General features: G+C 39.8%; 1 protein-coding gene across 2 annotated transcripts in view; it reads right to left on the bottom strand.

Annotated features, from left to right (window-relative positions):
• Positions 1–21567, bottom strand: part of LOC139620748 (prickle-like protein 2) — a 36572-nt gene extending 15005 nt beyond the window's left edge. For both annotated transcript variants that reach the window (XR_011690879.1, XM_071476576.1), the window contains exon 1: positions 21243–21567. The gene's annotated coding sequence lies outside the window, so the exon portion shown is untranslated. The remainder of the gene's footprint in view (positions 1–21242) is intronic.
• Between the last annotated feature and the right edge of the window lie 419 nt (positions 21568–21986).

Raw genomic sequence — 21986 nt, 5'->3', positions numbered from 1 at the left:
TCCAGCCAATCAATACACTTTCAACCAGATAGGAAGAACTAATCAGTGAAAGCACCTGAGGGAGTGATTGGCTGGTACGAAAAGCTGCATACTCGCTGCCCTTGTCTGCAACCATTACAAACATCTTATCACCTGTCTCGACTTTCCTCCAGTTTTTATTCAATACTCGACCTTTAAACTATGATGAGATCGTAATTAACATCAGTGATATCAGAGCCACTTTCTGGGTCAGATGACACTGAACAGCCGAAGCAAAAATATCTGACATTTATCTCAGGGGAAAAGGGAGACCATAATGTGCCAATTCCTATCCACTTGATTTTTATGACTTCAAGCAACAGCGATGTGAAGAGGAATGATAACATTTCTCTGTCAGGCCATATTGTATGCCTGCATTGTTTCATCTGTCAATTATTTCCTCGATTAATTGACTATTAGTTTAGTTTAGCTTAAAAAATATTTTAAAACTGCTTGAAAAATAACTGAAATGATTATCAAAATAGTTTAGCTGCTTAAATGACTATTCGTTGTCCTTCTACAGACATAAATAAATGCGTCAGAATTATTACAGTAAAGTATTGTTAATGTCTGCTGTCACATGGTCTATCTTCACATTCCCACACTGATCTATTTAGAACAATGAGTAATTATATAATAATAAGGATATAGTAACTACAAAATGTTTTCATGCTTTATTGTTTTACAATACTGAATTAAAGTAGATTCAATGTTGATTTACCCTTTAATGTCAAAGGAAGCAGGTTTCTCTTTTTCAGTCTTCCATGAAGCTGCAACTGCTGAAGCTCCTGGCCAACTGCATACACAGTCTCCAATCTTAGTATTTGAAGCTTGTTATTCTGTCCTCCAAGTTGTCTCTTGATGTCTCTACAGTTGTGCCAGACCCTTTCCATTTATTAATCATTCATTTACAGTTGCTTTTTATACATATCAGGCCTTTCTTACCAAACATACATTGATAATTTAGTGATGTGCCCTACTTTTAAGTCACTTTGGATAAAGTGTCTGTCATATGATTCAATGCACATGTGATGTAACATAAATTTGTTTTAAATTCTGACAAACCTTTAGGGTTCACATATTTAAATTACTGAAGGTTACAAACTCCTGGGAATCAGGGCTAGACACTAGAGTCACCTTTAAGACCCATGTGGACCATCTGACCGATGGTCAAAATTGGATTTTTGTAAACCACACTTTTCTCTATTAGTCAAAAACTCAAATGTACAATCCACAGTTATGTCTACAGTTGACTAAGTTGACATATGCATGCCTGAAGTTTATACAAGTATTTGCAATTCTACTTGGAATTTTTTTCTTAGACTCATGTCTAACTTCTTGTATCCATTTCCTGTAGTGCACCACCTTGACTGCACAGAGGTCATGATCTGCATTTAATTAACTATGGGACTCATTTATGGGATGCACCAGTGATAATTCAGGTGTGTCCTAAGAAAGGGTAGGACTATTTATGCAAATAATTATTTTACAATAATAGTTAATTGAATCACTTTGTAAATATCAGCTTTCATAGTAAGAGTCGTTTTCTGCTGATGAGTAAAAAAAACAAAACAAACAAAAAAAACCCCAACAACTTCCTTTTTGGAAGCAGCCTACTCCGGATGGGTGATGGCTTTAGTTTAAAAAAAATATATATATATTTGACAATGATGCATGCTATTATAACCATACAGTGTGACTGGTATACAGAGGAGAAGACAACTCATCCACACTGTACCTCAGTGAGGCAGCAGTCAGCCAACTGTAGGTCGTTTGGAAAAAACTCTGCGAGTTTCCATGGCAACCGATTGGTGTGCAAAGTCCTGAACAACACCCATTTACTAGTGTCAGTGGAAATGTATGATTTAATTGATTTAACAACAAAGTATAAGCAGAGAGAGACCTGTAATATATTTTTCTCTCGACTACTGCCTTTGTTGAGAGGCATGAATCTTTCTTTCAGTGTTTTTTTCTTGCGTGCTACTGCAGGGTTATGTAAGGTATAATGTCGAAGGCATATCATGTTTTATAGATCATAAATCATCATTGAGTCTGAATTTAGTTTTTCCATAATATGCCTCTCCTTCAGTTAGATCCAATTAGCAGTATCTTAATTTACACATAAATTAACGGAGATTAATCAACATGCCTGTGCCAGAAGAGGGAAGATCTTCATAACAAATTGGGTAATTTTGAGAACAAAGAGAAACAGGCTCTGCATATAAATCCACAATAGCTCAGATTTCAGCAAGAGAGGATACTCTTCAACACATACGCTTTCTGAAAACAGAAGGAAATAGAAAAAAATAAAGAGAAACAATAGATAGAGAGCTGTAGATGCATTGTTAAGAGCAACGCGTTTCCTTTTTCACGTGTCATGCTTCACCCACCTCTCTCCTTCCTCCTCCCATCCTCATGTGCCTCTGACAGGCTCTGTGTGGGTGTGCATGAGAGAAAGAGAAGGAGAGGGAGTGATGGAGAGAAAAAGCTCTTATTTATGTAAAAGCTGACATGAGAGGAGGTGCTCAGCTGAAGCACAGAGCCTGACCAAGGCTCCATTAACTCTTCACAGTGAGAGCAATACCAGTCAGAATCAACAGTATGCTCTCCATGACATTTTAATCTTTTACCGCTACACAGCATGTCAGCAGTAATTACAATTTCTCTTCCCTGCCTCTGTATATTTACATTTTCACCCTTTAAGACAACACAAAAATTGTTATATGGCAAACATGGGCATATGCACTTTTCACTGATATTTCAAATCAACAAGATAAACGGATGCTTTGAATTTAATCATTAAATTAGATGCTAAATATTAAAATTTGTTATCTTCAATTGAATGAATTCACCTCTGCACCAACTCTATGGAACAAAAGAGGACACTAATGGTCTCAACAGGTTCTTGGTTCTCAGCTAATTTAGGCAATTATTGGATTGTAAACAAACAGTGTGGAATTATCATTCTAACATACAATAATTAATCGTCCTTTGGCTGTTGCAGACTCTGCAGCAGTGATGTGGCAGACAGAACACAGTTTAGGATTTATGGATGCTGTTGTACCGTTTACCACACATGAAACCACTAAAATCAGATGCAACAGATACAGGACATGTCATTTACTCCTCTCTGCTGTTAATGGCAGCACTTTACCACTTTCAACTCCATCTCAAAGACTCAGCACATCCGATGAAATAGTGCAGTGCGAGGTTTGAAGATTTTTACTCATTTTCTGCTTCCTCTGTATGTGTAGTGGTTGAACACATGCTCCGAATGTTAAAGAAGTGGTGGTGGTTTACTTTGTCCCCAGGCCCTCTCTGTAAAACATCAAACACTATCCCCTTGGGAAAATTGTGGCACACAAATACATGATGCGACAAACTACATACAGTGAAGGTCGGTCATTGAAAAATGTAAGTGCAAATTTATTTTCTTTGGACAAGCTGGGAGACTGAGAGAGCGGATGTTTTTGATGTTCTGTAATGAATTGTCCTGTGTATCTATCATCCGCCAGACCTCATTCATTTATTCATTCGGTTCACGGAAAATGCTAAAGCAATACAATTATCCAGAGATACTAAATGATCAATCATAATGAAGAATTGAAAATGCAAGACAAAACCAATACAAAATCAGCAGTTTATATTTGGCTGTATTTGTTGTTTTGCCTATGTGATACAAAATTGAAACAGCTCCTTTTAGTTCAGATATGCTTCTCTCTGCTCTTTCGACGTACATTATGGGGAAAATGTTCAAAAACTGTCCCTTTTTATGTCACTAATATCCCCCTAATCATTCGTAGAGCACTTCTACTGATAATTATCTGCCTAAGTGCTTTTTACACCCCCGCCCCGCCGGAGGTGTTTTGAAGCAGAACATGAGTTTGGGGATATTTATCAGATTATAGCTTTGCTTTTACAAAAGAAAAAGGTAGATTAAACTGATATGCTTTGATGTCCATTTATTAATATTGTTTCCTATCAAATGATATTGTGATCCTTCATGCTGGCTCCCAGGGCTGCACTATGAAACTAATTTGTTGGTTCATCTCATTCCTCACTTACATAATCAACTGATGTAATCAATTTTTACGGGACAACAGATGGAGGAAATCTGGCATCGTCCTCTTCACCTCGATCGGTTTCCTCATGCAAATGGCTTTCAAATGGCTCAGCGGGTACAGTTTGGATTGACACGCTGGGCCGAATGTGTTCAATAACACACCCAGACACAAACAAAAAAAGTACAATGATGAATCTTGAGGCTAAAACATGCACAATAATCCTGTTGAAATCAGCCATAATGTGATCTCCCCTCACGTTAGGGTTAATGAATTTGCACAGATTCACAGTGACAGAACAACAGCACTGTGTGCAGGACTGAAACAGTAACCTACTGCTCCACAAACGCTGGTGTGTGAGCCTCCCTACTGGACTTACAACAGCCCAAAATGTCAACCCTTGGCCTTTTTCCCCTCCCCTGCTGAATTCACAGTTATCGCTGATTAATAATACAGAGTTATGGACACATATACGCACACAAAAGACTGCCTACACACACCCACACCTCCCAATCCTAAAACTTCCAGCCTTTCTAGTCTGTCCCCGAGTGATGGGGGAATTAGCTCATGCAGCAGGGAACAATTGTGCCGGAGCACAGTAACCTTCCCTACAGGAAGCTCGTCGCCATGGAGTCAGGCTAGTTGAGTAAATACACTAACCTGTGCCCAACTCTCTCAGATATACACCCGTGTAATGAAAGGGGAAAAACTCAACAACAGCATGGCACTTGTTTGTGTGAGTGTGTGTGTGTGTGTGTGTGCGTGTGTGTGTGTTGTTGTGTGTGTATCAGTGTATTTGAGGATAGAAGATAGAATATACAACGAAAGATAAGATATTTCTTTGTCAGATTAAAAGGAGGAGAGGAAAAATTCTTCTCAAATAAGGCCTTTCAAGCAAGTTCACTGTTCTTCATTCCTCCATCTTGTTTCTTAATCTTAAAGCACACACACTGGGTGGTGTGTATGTGTGTGTGTATGTGTGTGTGTGTGTTTGTTTATGTGTTCAATGGCTCTCTGAGGTCTGCGTGGAAAATCATTAAAGGACGCACTCCCAAAAAGAAAAAAAAAAAAAACAGCCACTATGCTGTCATGTCTTGTCTCCTGTTAGAAGCAAGGAATCATTATCCTCTCAGATTCTGATTTCAATGATACAGCTGTTCATTAACTGATCGGCTCTGATTGGCTGTCGATACGCCATCAAATCCAGAATTATGTAACCCTTCATTTCAGTAACAAACAGCTCTCTTGTAGCGCCAATCACCTCATAATCCCGTTATGAGGATTAAATTCTTACTGCAGCTTATTTGGATCAGGACTAACAAGAAATTAATTGAAAGGGGTTGACTCTATAGGAATAAAGCTCTGTGGTTCAGCTGGCAGAACAGACTGAGAAAAGCTCAGAGTGGGTGACAATACTGGTGATATAATTGGGAACATAACACACACACTCAAATTGGCTGTCTGCATTACTCACACGGTGTTGTCATCAATTGCTGGAGGGACATAATTTTCATGTGCTGAAGCTATGGACCCCAAAGGTACAGGCAAATAAACCAAAATGCTTAAATCAAACCAATTAAAGCACACACACTAACACACTACTGTTCACGTCCCTGATCTGATAATTGCTGGAGGTGTGTTCCTGATATCCAAAGTAGGACTCTCTTACCTACAGATGCACAAAATTTCACAAGGACCTGAAAAGCTGTAATTAAAGGGTGACACATTTCTGCTCCTCTCCCACTGTGTGTGGGATGGCCTGAAATAGAATTGCAGGGTTTCAACAGGCAAATCGCACTCTACACCGCTGCACAGGCACAATCCTGCATCTCGGTGAGAGAAATGGATATGGCCTGTGTTCATGAGCCTCCCTGTCTTTGTTGGAATTTTACCAAATGATTTGATGGACAGGTGTGATCGGGTATGATGACAAGGAGGATTGAGGAGCAGCGGGGCTGCCACAGGAGAGTGATTCTGTCTGAAATGGCAACACACACACACACACACACAGCGGATCAGTTTCCAGACCGAGCCCATGACCTGTGTGAGTGCAGCTGGGCGGGCAGTGGCGCATGTTCTCCCTCGACTGCTGTTGCTGCTGGTGATTCACAAACTGAGGCTAATGCCTGCTGTGTGATGCCATTTACATCATTTACATGGGGGAGTAGCCTTCAATATCGGGCCATTATTATTCCACAGAGCCTTGTGTTGGGGGTGGGCCCTTACATGTGTGCTAAATCTGTGCAGGCGTGTATTTATTTGTCTGTGCATGTGTTTGTATTAATGTGCCTGCGTGATAATGCGTGAGAGAGAGATAGAGAGCAGAAGAGGAAGAGACTGTTGCTATGCGTTTTTGCACGTCCTCCCACGGGTCTCTTCATATGAGGCATCATGGCAGAGAGGAGCCGAACACATATAGCTGTATAATAGCCATTTTCCAGTGATCGGCAACACTAGCAAGAAAACTACTGACAGCATTACAGGCCAGGCATATCCCTGAGTCATCTTGATGCTGTGAGGGACAAGGACTTGAACCCCCTCAAATTGCTTGTTGTTTCACCAGATTGCTCCATTACTTCGATGGATTCCAGCATTAGAGCAACAGGGATGCCACTGTTGAATCAAAGCACTAAGTTATTTTCTCAGTCTAAACTATGGTGTTAGACTTATGCTATATTGGTTATTATGTAATTTTTGAGTTACATAATGGCTCAAAAATTATGTTCACATTTGACTGAGACAGTTTCCTACTTTCTCCCACTTACTAACTAACGCCTGGGGTTTCCACGGAGAAAGCCCCAAACATTTGAGTTTTATGCTCCAAGTTCGAATAGTGAAAACAATGTAAATAATATGATGGCATTTGTTTCATGTCTTAATGTGAGAAATGTTAAAGTCTTCTCATTGCTCCACCAAGATGTGATGTCTTTGTCTGCTGCCATTTTTCATCTCTTCAGTGGACATTTAGGTCACATGCTTCATGTATGTCATGACTTATTCACTAACCCTGTTTCCATTGCACTTAGTTGCATTTTGCTTTGATCGGTATGCCAACTTTTATGCCTTAGTGATATTTGCAATAAAGAGTTGTTTTTTTCATTTTCTGTGGTTCTATAATTGAAAATCTACACAAAAACAGGTGGATGTAAATCCACCTATTGGTGTTTTGATTTGATGAACCTTTAAATGGGTGACATCGTTTGTAAATACCTTGCTAAACCTTTAAAAATCAAAAAGAAAATTACAATAAATCCACAAAAATAATTTGGTTAGGCTTAGGGAAAGATCATGGTTAGGGTTAGAATAAGCACTTGGTTAAGGTTAGGAGAAAACATTATGATTTGGACTTAAATTACTCTACATTAAAGGAGCTGTTTTTGAATTTTGCTATTGCTACATAGCTAATGTTAGTATTAACCACTTACAAGTCTAGAAGAAATGTTGAAAATTCAGCACCAAACATCATTCGCCTGGGGCTGTTTCCAGTGGTGGAAAGCAACGGCAGTGTTAACTCTTTTTTCTATTACTCCTTTTCTTCAACTGAAGTTAGCATACTAACCAGTTAGCCCCGGTCCGTCTGGACTGTCTGAGAGCGACTCACTGTAGCCTCCAATCTGCCCTGGTGACAGCGCTGCTCAGAGGACGTATCATAACCTATTTTTAACATATTTTAAAGTGAACTATGGCTAAAGCTCTTGCCTAGCTACAATCACCACCACCTGCTCCCAGCAAAAAAAAAAACACATTCTGACAAATAGTCACCCAAGTTTATGTATTAAGGACATGTATTATTGTGGTTACAATAATAAATATGTGGTTAAGGTCTGGGAATGCTGTGTATGTTAAAAGAACACCAATGTTGGTCTCCCATGTTAAAGACATTTTGTTGACTTGCTGAAAAGACTTGATGCTGTCATTCTGCTGGGGAGCATGGTCTCTGTCTTTGCAACTTTGTCTCCTAGAAAGTATGTTTCCATACAACTAAAATGCAACAGCAAAAACACTTTGAGTACACTGGATTATGTGGATTATGTGGTTATGCCTCTGTGCTGGCGACAGCCAGCCATTATGTTTTCGTTCATCCATCCAGCCGTCTATATGTCTGTCCGTCACTTTCTCGGGAATGTGATATCTCAGTAACACCTTCACAGAATTTCTTTAAATTTGGTACAAACGTTCACTTGGACTCAAGGATGAACTGATTAGATTTTGGTGAGTAAAGGTAAAAGTTCAAGATCATGGTGACCTCACGTTCTTGTGACTGCAATATATTAGGAGGACCCAGAGGGAATTTCATCACTTCTGGCACAAACATTTACTTGGACTCAAGGATGAATTGATAAGAATTTAGTGGTGAAACAAAGGTCAGGGTCACTGTAACCTACCGAAACTTGTTCAATGCTGTAACTCAGGAAGAGGAGATTGTGACCATATTTCTTGCAACTTGGCTGGTTGGTAGAGACATACAACGGCAAGGCAGTTATTCTAGTTTATACAAGTAATGATGTTGTTTATTTACGTATTTGGGAAGTTGCAAATGTGTTGATACAGAACAATGCAGTACAAATAATGTATGATCCTGAAGTGAACTTGGTATTACATGAATATGAGCAAATATAACTTTGGCAACCCACAACTATGCCTATAGGTTAAGTCCAGCACTGACAATGGCACACAATGGCACACATGTGACACCAGTATCCACACACAGTCCTACTGTGATAAATTATGAAAGAGGTAATTTCTTCAAGGCTAAGTAGAGCAAGCCTTTCTCTTTTCTGACAACTATGACTGATAACAACTGGGCTTCAAAGTGATGGTATTGTGTGAATTTCACAATCTCAGCACTTGCTCCAGAAATAATGTTATGAATCTCAATATATTTCCATAATCACTGTTTTACTGGCACTGAACTGGCCACAAACGATTTTTTTTTTTTTTTTTTTTTAAACCAATGCAGAAGGCCTGACAAATGTGTGGATGCTGCCATATGGGAAGCATTTACTGCTCTCTGTGCATGTGTAAAGTGCTGTGCATACGAGAGAGATGTCTTTTGGTGTTCAGTCTGGAGATGAATTGCCTGAGATCTTTACAATGTTCTACACTGCTTTGTCAGATATGAGTGGTGCACTGGAGAATGGAACAAGTCTTTTCCTAAATATTCAAGCTATATTCTACAAAACAACAGATGAGCTCAAGAGGTTTGGATTGACCTGAGCGTTGGTTTAAATATTGTTGTGCAGTGAAAAAATAGTGTGGATCAAGACAAAAAAATTCGGTTGAAAATCCACAATCAACAACATTTGCCACTGAAGCTTTGGGTTTAAAGAAAAGGCTACTGACTATGTAGAGTTGGGCAACAACCCAAATTCAAAAGAGTGGCGAGAGTAGCCACTGGAGGAATGATTCATTTGACACCATTAATCATTGTTGTAGCCTTTTTTGAAAAGCACTGCTTTTGTGCAGCGACAAATCAACAATGGACATGTAATGACTCACGCCAGAGTCGTTCCAAAGCGAACAAAGAAATATAAATTGACTGTGACAGTACAAAAGAAGCAGACCGTAATTTGGGACAAATCGACTGGATCTCAGTAGAAGTCAAAGCCAGACAAAGATTCTGAAAAAAAACAAATCTGTGTATATATGTGAAGGTCTGAAGCTGCTGCAGGTGTTCCCAGTGAATTTGTAAATCTGTGAATCACTTGCACCTGCATGACTGGAAAACCGGAATTGCAGGCTGAGAGGAAAATTATACTGGGCAGCTACCAGTAAGAGTATGATTACATATAGACAGGTGGGATAGAGACTGGCCTCTGACCCCTGCCACAGTGCAGAGATGCTGCAGAAATGCTCACAGGGGTTCACCAAGACAAACAACAGCATGTATGTGTGGCTGAATGAAGAATACATAATGTCATAATGGATAGCCATGACAATGCAACAAATGCAAAAAACAGGCCAAATTTGGACTGTGTACAGAGGTTATCAGTTACCATTAGCCTAAAAGCCATTCAGCTAACAGCTCAAAGCTGTCGACATTAAACATACATTAAACATAATTAACTAATGACAAAAACCTGGTGGCCGTTCACAGTGCGTCTGTGCAGCTGAAGGGCAACGACAAGATGTCGCACCTAAGTGGGTTAGAGCCCAGCACCAGGGACGATTACTGTGTGTGTGTGTGTGTGTATGTGTGTGCAAGTGTTGGGCTGAGCTGGGGTGGGATAACAGGAACAATTATGATACCCACTCATTTTGTGATAAGAGCTGGTACTGAGCTGGAAAGAGAAATAAATATATTAAGCAGCTTAATAGAGGGCAGATAACTGAATAAGGTTTAGTGAAAGAAAAGACAGAAAGTGAGCTGCAGATTATGTAGAGCAACATAAAAAGGATAAAAGGATAACAATGGAGGTGAGGAGACAAGGGGTCCAAGGGGGGACGTCTCTGTTCCTGACTGGACTACAAATGGAGACTAATCAGCCTTGAAGCTGAAGGTTTCAAATTTAAGTGCAGCTTCAAAGCTATCGCTCTGCCTGGTCAAAAGACAGCATGGGGTCTAACAAGGTTTACACTACTTTAAAGGATACTTAAATAGTTAAGAAATAAATATCAATCTAGTCTTACAGATGATAAAGCTAATTATAAATGTTACTGTATAACCTGTCATAGATAATTACAGAACCTCCAGGTTCAGGCCCAACACGTTCTTGTCAGCAAACACTGATGTCAGCTAAACAAATTCCCTTAGTAGTTAAAGACACAATAACCTAAATAAGACAACTAACAAACTCATATGTGAAGGTGTAATGCAGTCATCTAAGCTTGTTGAGATTCATTAGCCCCTAACTGGTTTTTAACACTGAAGCTCTTGTCTAAAAGCAATGAATCTAGTATAACCTCTGTTCAATGAAGCCTGTAAGACTACATACAAAATGGAAAGCTCTGTATATGTTGTTGGACTAACAAGTGCTATTAAATCACGCCTGTTATAAGAGTAAGAGGTACTTAGCTTCTCCAAAGCCATTATTGAATGATTTAGGGCTTGCCTGAGCGATGCTCTGTGCAGGCCATGCATGATACTGGAAACCCTGGAGAACAGGGGAACGTCCCGCTGTTGGAAAAATCATTAGCTGAAACCTCAAATTCAATTACCTCCTTGGTACTGGATCTCCCCTGATGGTCCTCCAGAGGACTTTGCGGCCAAAATAGCTCCCATAACTCCCCCACTTTTGTGTACTCCCCCGCCGAATGAGAGGGCAGGCATCAGAAGCCACCATCGACGGAAACAACACAATCAGAAATCATGTCGGGAGCTTGTGGGGAGTGGTGAAAGTAAACAAATACAAATCAAACCCAAAATGAAAGGGGAATGATTTGTTGTGCCACAGGACAGGCTGACCACACAGCTTGATGGGAAGCACACAAAAACATGTTACAGGTTTTCACACATTGGTTGCCTCTTCAAATCAAACATAAAAACCACACAACGGTAGTGGCAGAAGTACTTAGATCCTCTGCTTAAGTAATACTGGCAATTCATTTCATTGGATTGCAAGTAAGTACTGGAAAGTAAAATGTGTTAAAGTACAAAGCATTAAAGTACTTGTTTTCTGCAGCAAAATGCCCCCCTCCAAAGGATGAAAAGAAAAATCTTATGATTGATGGTGAAATCTTTTTTTTTTTTTTACTCTTACTCTTTTTACTCCCTATAACTGACATTTAAATGAAACTATGTAAGAAGTTTGGAGGAGAAAATGTGTCTTTGGTGGAGCTGCTAATACCTTTTTTAAAGGGTCATATGCCAACAAGGTTGGGAATTACTGGTTTAATCAGTGCGCTGTATTTAAAAGCTTATCATATATTTTACTTGTAAAATCTGAACAGTAACTCTTACCTATAGTGGTCAGAGAAATGTAGTACAAAAAAATACAATATTGCCCTCTGAAATGTAGTGGAGCAGAGGGAGAAATTAGCATAAAATGGAAATCCTTAAGTACAAGTACAAGCACCTCAAAATTGTACTAAAGAACAGTAAATGTACTTTCACTCCTAGACATCCTTCCAAAGTCCACTAACACTGTCTTTAACATAAAAAAAGAAAAGAAAAAAAAATGGGACACAAGTTAAGAGAAAAGATACCTGTTATAAAAGAGAGAAAAAGAAAGTTGGAGACACAGAGGTAGAAAGGGAGTGTGTAGGATGTGAGCACCTTTCTATACTCTTGGCTTCCAGGGAGCCCTGAGGGAACAACTGAGCCCTGCAGTGGGAGCACTGTTGGTACACCATGGGCTGAGACAAGTGGATTAACAGTGATCTTATTCTGCTAGATGAGGGGGTTGATGAGAGGCAGGTGGTACAGCAAGGAGCAAGGGAGAGAAGTATTGGTTAGAAGTATTTGATTGTGTGTGTGTGTGTGTGTGTGTGTGTGTGTGTGTGTGTGTGTGTGTGTGGTTTTCACAAACAAGGTGTAATAGTTAACAGCTTTGCCTGTGTCACAGTCTTATCTCGTCAGAGCTGTTTAGTGTGACGCAGAGCTCATAAGAGGAAGCCAAAGCTGTGCGATCTGTGAAGTAATACCACTGCAGCCGCATGGGAATGGAAGGTTTAATGGATCACGCATTGTTGACTTTTGCTACATCATCTCAAGGGCGTAGCACTGCTTTTGCATTTAAATACATAACATAAATTGCCTTGTAAGAAAATTCAAAATCAAATCAACTTTAATGCATAACAATGTCTCTAAGTTTTTCCATTAAAGGGCTGTTTTTTTAGCAATGCTCCTGAGATGCTAGCACTGTGGTCCAGACAGAAATTTCTCAACCATTCCTACCATACCTAAATACAGCCTGGCACTGAAACATATTAATGAATGTAATGACACTTTAACCTGACTATTATTTAATTTAATTTTATTTTATCTTATGTATACATGTATATAGCCTGTATATTTGTTTTTATATTGGCTATAGTTGAAATTGGAAAGTAATATAAATATGTTATGTTAAAATATATAAAAAAGCTGGGGAGATGACAAAAATAGCAGAGGCCCTGCTGGATTTGGCTCCAGGACTTTGGGGTGATATGGGATTCTTTCCAGTTCCTGATTTATGCATCCTCATCTTTTCATGTCTTTGTCACCTGGCAATCGACTGTGGTCTGCCGTCATTAAAAATGTTTCAACTGGTAAAGAGCGAGAGACCTTCCAGATGAGCTTGGAGCCATAAGTAAAGTGCACCCTTTGCATTTAAACTTTTCTTCCTCCTTTAAAAAAATAACTTTTATTTTGAATAATCAAGGTTTATTAAACACTTTGCTTTTAAGTCCCCTATTTGACATTTATACACACTATACAAATATTCAATAAAGTTTAATAAGACATTATAATATAGTTATAAAATATATTTAAATGCTTACTGATCTGCAGCATTTGCCAAAATTACAACTTCTTCCATTAGACTATTTTACATTATTACATATATATTACATCACATTACAGTGTTTTACTATATTTAAAATCCATTTATACAGCAGCCTCTACTTATGGGAGGAGGACTTACAGTTATTAACCGTTACCTTAATAAACAATTATTTCTGTTTACTACAACATTACAGTGTGTTATAAACTTATCTTGGATATTTATATTGTCTTCTGCTCATAAATGCTACTTTTGGGGACCAATAGTAAAGAATTGCCATTAAGGGGTAAAAAGTTTCAGAGCAAACAAACAAACCAAAGTATTGGTGTTCTGTTTGATTATAAACTTCAGTTTCTTTTGGAAGGTGAATAACAAGAAAATAGTTTTCATACATTTCAATTTGCATAATACTTAAAGCCTACGGTGAAATGAAAACTATGAATTCTGTCTTTTTGTCATGAGGGTCAAGGGCACATTACATGTGAATTTTCCATTTTCACATTTGACACAATTCAAAATGTGACTTGGATCGAAGTGATGTATGTTTTTATACTTATCGCAGTGGTACATAAAAGGGATGTTTTTCATACGGATAGATGATAAGTTATGAGTAACAAAACCTTTTGTCACTTATATATTATCAGACTGTGTGTTCTTGATTAATCAGCTGAAAGGCTTCAGCTGGTAAGTCTGTTCAGCAGCTGGATACTGCAGCCGATCTCATTGGACTGTAGAAGAGGACAAAACCAACAAAAGACATGTGCTTGGTAGGTATTTATATATTCAGTGGTTGATTGATAAATAATAATAGGGTTCCTATAAGCAGTTTAGCGAAACTATATGATACTTTATAATATGCATCTTATTTTCACATCTTAACACAAAGATTAGAGAATGAATCCATAATTTACTGAGAAATATAAGACCCATTACAATAGAATCATATTATCAGATCAAAACCAAGCCCTGAGGCAACAAAACAACATAAAACAAGCCTATATAAAGACACAGAAGTGATGTGGCTGTGAAATATTGTTATGAAATCCCTTCAATGACACTTGACTGAGCAAGGATGTCCTACTTGGCAGACACGTGTGCTAGTTCCTCCATCCTTTCATATCATTCCGGTTGTCAGGGCAGAGGAAGAGATGTCAGTGAGAAGTGAAGAACCAATGGTATGTACTTTAGTACTTCAGTCAGCATTACAGAAGCACACTTAGTTTGTACATATCAACGAAAGATGGAAGGAGTAAAATTTCATTTTTCCTACTTTAAGTAGTACTACACCATTTACAATTGTGATGCATGTATGCATAACTTCCTTATATTGTCTGATTAAGTATGTTTTTCTTATGCATTTTATGAGTGAGTGAGTTTTGTATGCGCTTTTTGCCCAGCACCGGGCACCAGGGACGATTACTGTGTGCGTGCATGTGCGTGTGTGTGTCGGTGTACATATACACATTTTGGTGAGAAGGAAAATTTCAGAAGGCCAGTAATGATGCTATTAATATGAGGATAGAGTGAGAACTAAACCTCAGGGCACAGCAGCACCACAGACGATTCCCCTGAAATTCATTTTCCTCGTATCCATGAGTCAGTGAGGCCAAGTTAGAACCACAATCAACACCAACACCACCAGCAGCAGCGGCAGCAGCATCATGCTGCCACTCTCCCCTGGCAGCAATAATCCATACACCTGCACTATGACTGCAGCCTTTGTTTGTGCCTGTTTGTCTTTTCCTCTCAACTCCTCTCTGGATATAACTTTTAAATTAAGGGACACAGTCTTTCTCTGACTAAGCATAAACTGCAAGTTGTTCTCTTACTGATCCCTATCATAAGGTAGTCAGCACTTTCTAGGATACAAAGAGATTGGGTGGAAACTGCTGATACACACAGTGCCACGTCGCTAAAGAAACAAGCCATGTTTAAATCCCAAGCTTTATGAATCTCTGTGTCCTCCTCCTCCTCCTCCTCTTCCTTTATTCTTCCAGTTCAACTCCTTTCTTCTGTTCATCCTACAAAAGTGTGTGGGGGCCATTTCGAAATAGATGCCTCACAACTGTCAAAGAGACTAGGCAATAAGAGAGCAGATGGCAGCAAGAGCGAGTCCAGATGGGAATTTTTGGCCAGAACAGCAAGGTTAGAGCAGAATCACCCCGACACTAAGTGCTGAGGAATCTTTAAAGAACCAAAGAGAGTCAGAACGTTGGTGTTGATGAGTCCTGAATAATGTTGCAGACAGGACCATGACCCAGCTTTGGGTACAATTACAGAAGTTTGCTATGATCAAGTCACAGTGGTCTCAGCACTACAATAAGCTTTAATGAGCAAGTTAATGATTGGTTTATTCTCACCAATTAAGGGGCTTTAATATGGCACTTGGGAGAACATTAGTCATCAGACAGCAGGCAGCCGCAGGGAATCATCCAGGATTCAGGAGTTTGATTGTGGTAACGACCAGTTGGAGGCTAAATATTCACCTTTCACTCCATGTGGAAATCAAATCAAGCCGTCTGCACCTCAAACATTATATAGAGCATGACTCACTGGATTTTCTCTCAGCATATTTTGAACTGAGCATGTTCCTTTTAGCCTTTGGGTAGCAAAAAGATGATCAGATAAGTTATCTGCATTAATTCCTTGTGGTAATATTTTGAAGATATCCTACTACACCATCATTACCTAATCCTTCACCAGAATAGTTCAGTTAAAAGACAGGGCCAATTTATTGGAAAAATCAATCCTGGTAGTTTCTGAGTGGAGTGAGAGTAGAGTCAATAAAGTGAGAGATGCTCAATAATCATCAATCTAATCACCAAAGCAAAGGAGAAAAATATCCCTACATGAGCAGTGAGTTCTACAGGTAATGTTTTTCAATCGTTTTTATGAGCAAAACCAAGTCTGGATTTGTTGCTCCCTCACATCACATCACATCAGTAAGAGCAAAAACATCTAATACTACAACACACATGAGGTATGCTAGTTGTTGTTTCAGTTAGCACATTGTCAGTCCTGAAATAACAGCTGTGTTTGTTTTCTATATGTAGACATTTAGGCCAAAGCTTTTCTTTTTTTTCCTTTTTTGTTTTTGAGGCGGGGATATGACACAGTTGTGATGTTTAAACATCTTAATCCTGGATTATTCTAGCCAGATGCAGGTTCCGTACGGGTCCTCGTAGTTTTTAATCATGGAGTTCAAACAATAAGGCTGACGATACTCTGTGCTTTTTTTTACTGGTGGCAACGTTGTGTGTGGGATGGACTCAAAATAAACTTTGATGTGTGTGTTCATTGTAATGACGAAACATGTCTCCCACTGCAACACTGCACCATTAAGGGTTTTAAACTGGACTACAATGGAGGTCTATGCAGAGGCATACACTATGTAAGGCTTTGACCTATCATATAATATTTATCAGTAGGATCAATTCATTGTTGGGTTGGTCTGGGATTTGATGACAATCAAAAAATATCATCAGACTTATCCTTTAACAGTTCTATGGCTAACCATAGTAGCTAGTTGTGGCCAACAGTGATTTTCTTGGTTTTACCTTCATTATCCATGATTGTGCCTCTTTATTAATGTTTTAAATCAGGTTGACACTAACCAGTGGTCTGTATTATTACAGGATACCTGCTGCTGTTTTGCCCTCTTGCAGTAGATCTTTCTTAACACAGTTTTATTTTGTCCGCTGTGACCCACAAATGTTGTTTACTGCTTTTATCTATGTTGTAGCTTTAATTAGTTTATCAGGCTGTGTCACATAACCTGAAGACAAACTAGTTTTTTACATTTCCCTTTCTATCGTCTAGCTCCAGGAGTATCGGTAGTGAGGGGTAGTGAGTGAAATTGTGGACATGAATATCCAGGGCCTCAGTGATTTTGGGGAGTTTCACTATTTTGAAATTTAACATTATTGGCATTCCAAGTGAACTAAAGCATTACTGTTTCCTGAATAAATTTTGACAGACTGAGGAATATTTGCAGTGTCACTTCCACATGTGGTGGTAGGTTCCCATTACCATTAATTTGAGCTCTGCATTTCATCTGTGCAATAAAATGTTACTCAGATTCACATTAACTGTCATAGCAACAACTGCTATTTTTGCTGTGGTCAACATAAATGTATTTACAAAGGTTTCTTATATTGTTCATCAAATATGCATTAACACATTTAAATCTGAAGCCACCTCTTTTTTTATAAACTTACCTTTGAGGTTTAGTTATGGCAGTCACACAGACATCGTCAAAGTGTCTGATGTTATGGTTGTCGTCATCTGTGAACTCCTCCGCACACATTTACACCCCACATGTTTACATGGAAGAGTGATCAGACAGGGACATTCACTGACCCTAAATTAATCTAAAAGTGTTGCACCTGAAGTGTCCGGTGCCACAGTGGTCCTTCGGGTACCTGAGACAGTGTCTTTAAAAGTAGCAGGGCGAGCAGTCAGGTGTCAGCACATGGCGTCATACTGAATGTCACTCCAAACCTGTTGTACCGTGAAAAAACAGCTTCAATGTTATCATCCATGTTGAGCTTTTCTCTTAGATGACAGTTTGTGCTCTTTGTTCTGGCTCTGTCTTGTGACGGGTCTGCAGTGTGCTGTGTGAGTCTCGGGCTGCGTCACCGCTGACTGTAATGGCTGAACACTGCAGGGTGGAAAAACCACTGCAGCCTGGATATATTTATACCTTTTTTGTTCTCAAAAACTAGAAAGAAAGCATATAATCTGAGACATTTCATTAAATGAGGGTGTTATGAGTAACTTGTTAATATTCATATCAGTAGGAGTAACATGGCCCTAGTCTTGTCTCTGTATAGACAACAGTAAACAGTAAAATAACATTAACTGCAAATGACTTTTCTCAGCAGCTAATTCGTCAGAGATAGTGTGCTGTAGAAAGACTGCGACTCTGTGATCAATAATGTGTTTGTGCAATGAACACAAGAAGATCAAAAGCTTGATTTTCAGGGAGCACAACAATTTAGACAGAGCTAGTCCTCACCATTACCTCCTCAGTGAATACAAATTCCCATTTTAATTTAATCAGGCACAGCAGGACGAGCTCATGGGGTCCTGCTTGGAATTGACTGCGGCGCAATACAGGTTTCATTTCCTGTTCTCTCTAAGTCTTTCTAAAAGGCAGTGTTTTAAGCTACTGTACAAACTGTCACCATGGCAACCAAAGCTATCCTAAAAATGCAACAAAATGGATATAACCACAGCACGAAAAACAAAAAGCCACTTCTGACAAATTCATCTGTAATTACACAAGCGAGTCTTTTATCTGGCCCTCCTTTGAGTGGGAGGGCTACTGTAATACATGGGTGGGAAGGGGGTAATTTATCCAAGAATTTTCTTTCAGTTCCATCTGTTCATTTCAGTCCTGCACCCCATTACTGCCATTCTGTTTCATAAACCCTATGTAAGAGAAAGGTCATAGTGTATCTATTATTAAACAACTTGGTCATGGTATATTACATTATTAATCACCTCTGCATAGTCTCTAAACACACACAGTATGACTCCAACCCCAGTGTCATATATGTTTAAGCAAAAATAGGCCTGCAATCTGTCAGGATTGACCCAACATGTAATTCGAGAACCAGTCAAGAGACAGACATTTACGTCAGAATCATAAATTATCTCCTCACAAATTCAGCAGAGTGATCCTTCAAAAAAAAAAAAAAAAAAAAAAAATCTCCCACCACTAGTGATTGGTAAGCAGGCTGATGAAGAGGATCCCTGTGATCATGCTATTGTTAGAAGAAAAACTGAATATGAATGGCACGGCAACTTTAAATACCGAACATGTCCTTTGAGGGAAGTGAACAAACAGCCTTTGTGTGGTTGATACGATTGTATAACATCTGACTGAGCCACCTGAACTGTCAGCATATCGGGGCCATAAAAGCAGCACAGAAGCAGAAATGTACTGTGAAAGCACCGCATGGGGCAGAGCAGCAAGAGCTCTGAGACACCCGCCCACCCTTCCTGAATCAGCCGTTTCTGTGGCGACCAGAGCGGAGGGGGGTGGAGGGAGATGCTCGGTGAAAGTGAGGAGACAAACATTTGAAGCCTGGTGGGAGAAACATGAAGGGAGGGCTGCATGGATAGATAGATGGATGGATGGATGGATAGATGAGGGGGGGGCAGATGTATTGAAGGATGGGTGATAAAGGGATGTGGCAGGGTCAATGGGGAGCTGGGGCTGATTCCTCAGCATCGCAGTAACTGACAGATTGACAGTTGGAGGCAAACAACAGCAGCAGAGAGACAAACACTTGAGGGTATTTTTCACTGTCAGTGGCAGCCTAGATCACGGTCATGGCTCAGGGGTTTAAGCCATCTAGGCCCTGACAATGTCGCTCTGTGAAATCACATTCAGCCACATGGTCCTATGCAAAGGCTTGTGTTTCTCTGCCCTCTCTGTGCGTAAATGATACAGGCTTGAAGTGAGTCATGGCAGATTAGGACTTACTTCACAAGCAAAGTTCAAAAGAACTGAAGTTGATTCAACAAGTTGTGTGTGGATGAAATCATTCCGGACCTGCTCATCCCCTGCGCTAAACACTCATGAGCTGCCATTACACACAAATTACATCCCAAGATGCAACAGTACAAGCGACAAGTGTTAAATACTAACATGGAGGAGAAGGTGCTGAATTCTAAAATGTTTGGTTTAGATGAGAAATCAGAAGTCACCTTTGTATCATAATGCAAATTATACGTAATAAATGATTTGTAAAAAAAAAAATAATAATAATAATTAAGATAAATATGATTAATTAAAACTGTGACATCATTTTCACACATTCTGTTAAAAACGGCATATGGGCAACAAAATGTACCATTTAACATATGATACTACAGAAAAAAAAAAAGCCACGCTTAATCTTGCTCATTAAACAGATCTTTGATTCGATGTCTAAAACCTTATTATGTAATGTATTAGACTTTGAACTGAGGATACTGTTGCAATCTTATGCCACAGTGATTGCATCCTGTCAATGCTACGACAAATAGGGATGGATGCAGTAGTTCTCTTGCGCAGTTGAGACAAAAGGCTCAGCTAAGCTCAAGAAAAACTGCGTAAATCTGAAATGTAAACACCTGCAGATTTTCCTGACAGCTGTCGATGAACTGCTGTGTCCACACACACTAAGTACCACAACAAATGCACAATCTGCATTCCATCAAACACTCTAGTCTACATAAAGCACAGCATCTGAGATGGCTCAGTCTCCTTCATGTTGTTTTTTTTTTTTTTTTTTTCTGTTTCTAAACAAGACTGCGATAACAGTAGCGGAGCTGAAACAGTTCCCACTCCACCCACTTTCTCTGTCAGGGACACATGGCTCTACACATGGGGAAATGTTCGGGGATGAAATCAAGATAGGTTCGCTCCTATAAGGAGCAACGTTTCCCCCAAGTCCCAGTGGTCTTTTTCACTTGTCAGTCATGAGGTAAACAAGCCTTCACACAAGCCAACATGCGTGCAAACATACATGTAAAAATACCCCCACCCATCACAACCAAACGCACACACCAATGATGGATACACCTCATTTCTCCTCAAACTTTCAGCAATCCACATTGATGTCATCAATGTAAATAATATAAGATTGTTTTTAATGACAACAGTAAAATACACAATTGTAATAATCATGCTGAAATGTCGAGCAAAATTGGCACTGCACTGCTGAGAGTATTTCATCATGAGACTCACCTGTTTGTGTGGCTGGTGTCAGAGTTCTGGTGTGCGAGGCTGCTCAGACAGCAGCGGCGGGTGCGCAAGGACTGGACTGAGTCGCTCACAGTGGACACATACCAGAGGACCGACTGGCTCTTCTCTGCACTGCACAGCTCACAGCGCTCTCCTCTTCCCCTCCAGGTCTTAGAGAAAAACACCAGCTCTGCCTCCGCTGCCTCTCCCTCTCCCTCCCTGCCTTTTACACGTACTGTAGCAGAAAAAGAGGGAAGGCTGGAGACTGCAGACTCTGTGATCAGCACAAGTCTCTCTCTCTCTCTCTCTCTCTCTCTCCCTCTCTCTCTCTCTCTCTTACTCTCCCTCCTCTCTCTCTCTCTCTCTTTCTCTCTGTCTCTCTCTCCTCCAGGCTCTGTGTCTCTCCTTAACTCTGGCTACAGGCAACCATGGCCGGGGAGATGAACAGAGAAACAGCAAGAAAGTGTTAAAAGATTAAGTTGACTCCCTTTGCAAGTCATTATGTTGTGTGTTTGTGTGTGAGAAAAAGCATGCTCTGACAACAACAATCCACGCAAGCGTACAGGCGGTGGGAGAAAGCTTAACTCCCACCTCCTGCTCCCCCTTTTCACCACCACCTACTCACTCACCCACCCTCTTCTTGCCAGCCGCACACCAGCCTGTTGAAATGAGTCATCAGCTACCAGCCAATGGCACGGCGGCACACAGCCTTCGATTAGAATAACAGGAGTATTTAAGCACTCCTGT

This window comes from Trachinotus anak, unplaced genomic scaffold, assembly GCF_046630095.1.
Source record: "Trachinotus anak isolate AG129_WGS33_773 ecotype Australia unplaced genomic scaffold, CSIRO_AGI_Tana_v1 ptg000004l, whole genome shotgun sequence".
Lineage (NCBI taxonomy): Eukaryota > Metazoa > Chordata > Actinopteri > Carangiformes > Carangidae > Trachinotus > Trachinotus anak.
The sequence above is the reverse complement of the archived record's forward strand: the minus strand, read 5'-3'. Positions and strand labels throughout refer to the sequence as shown.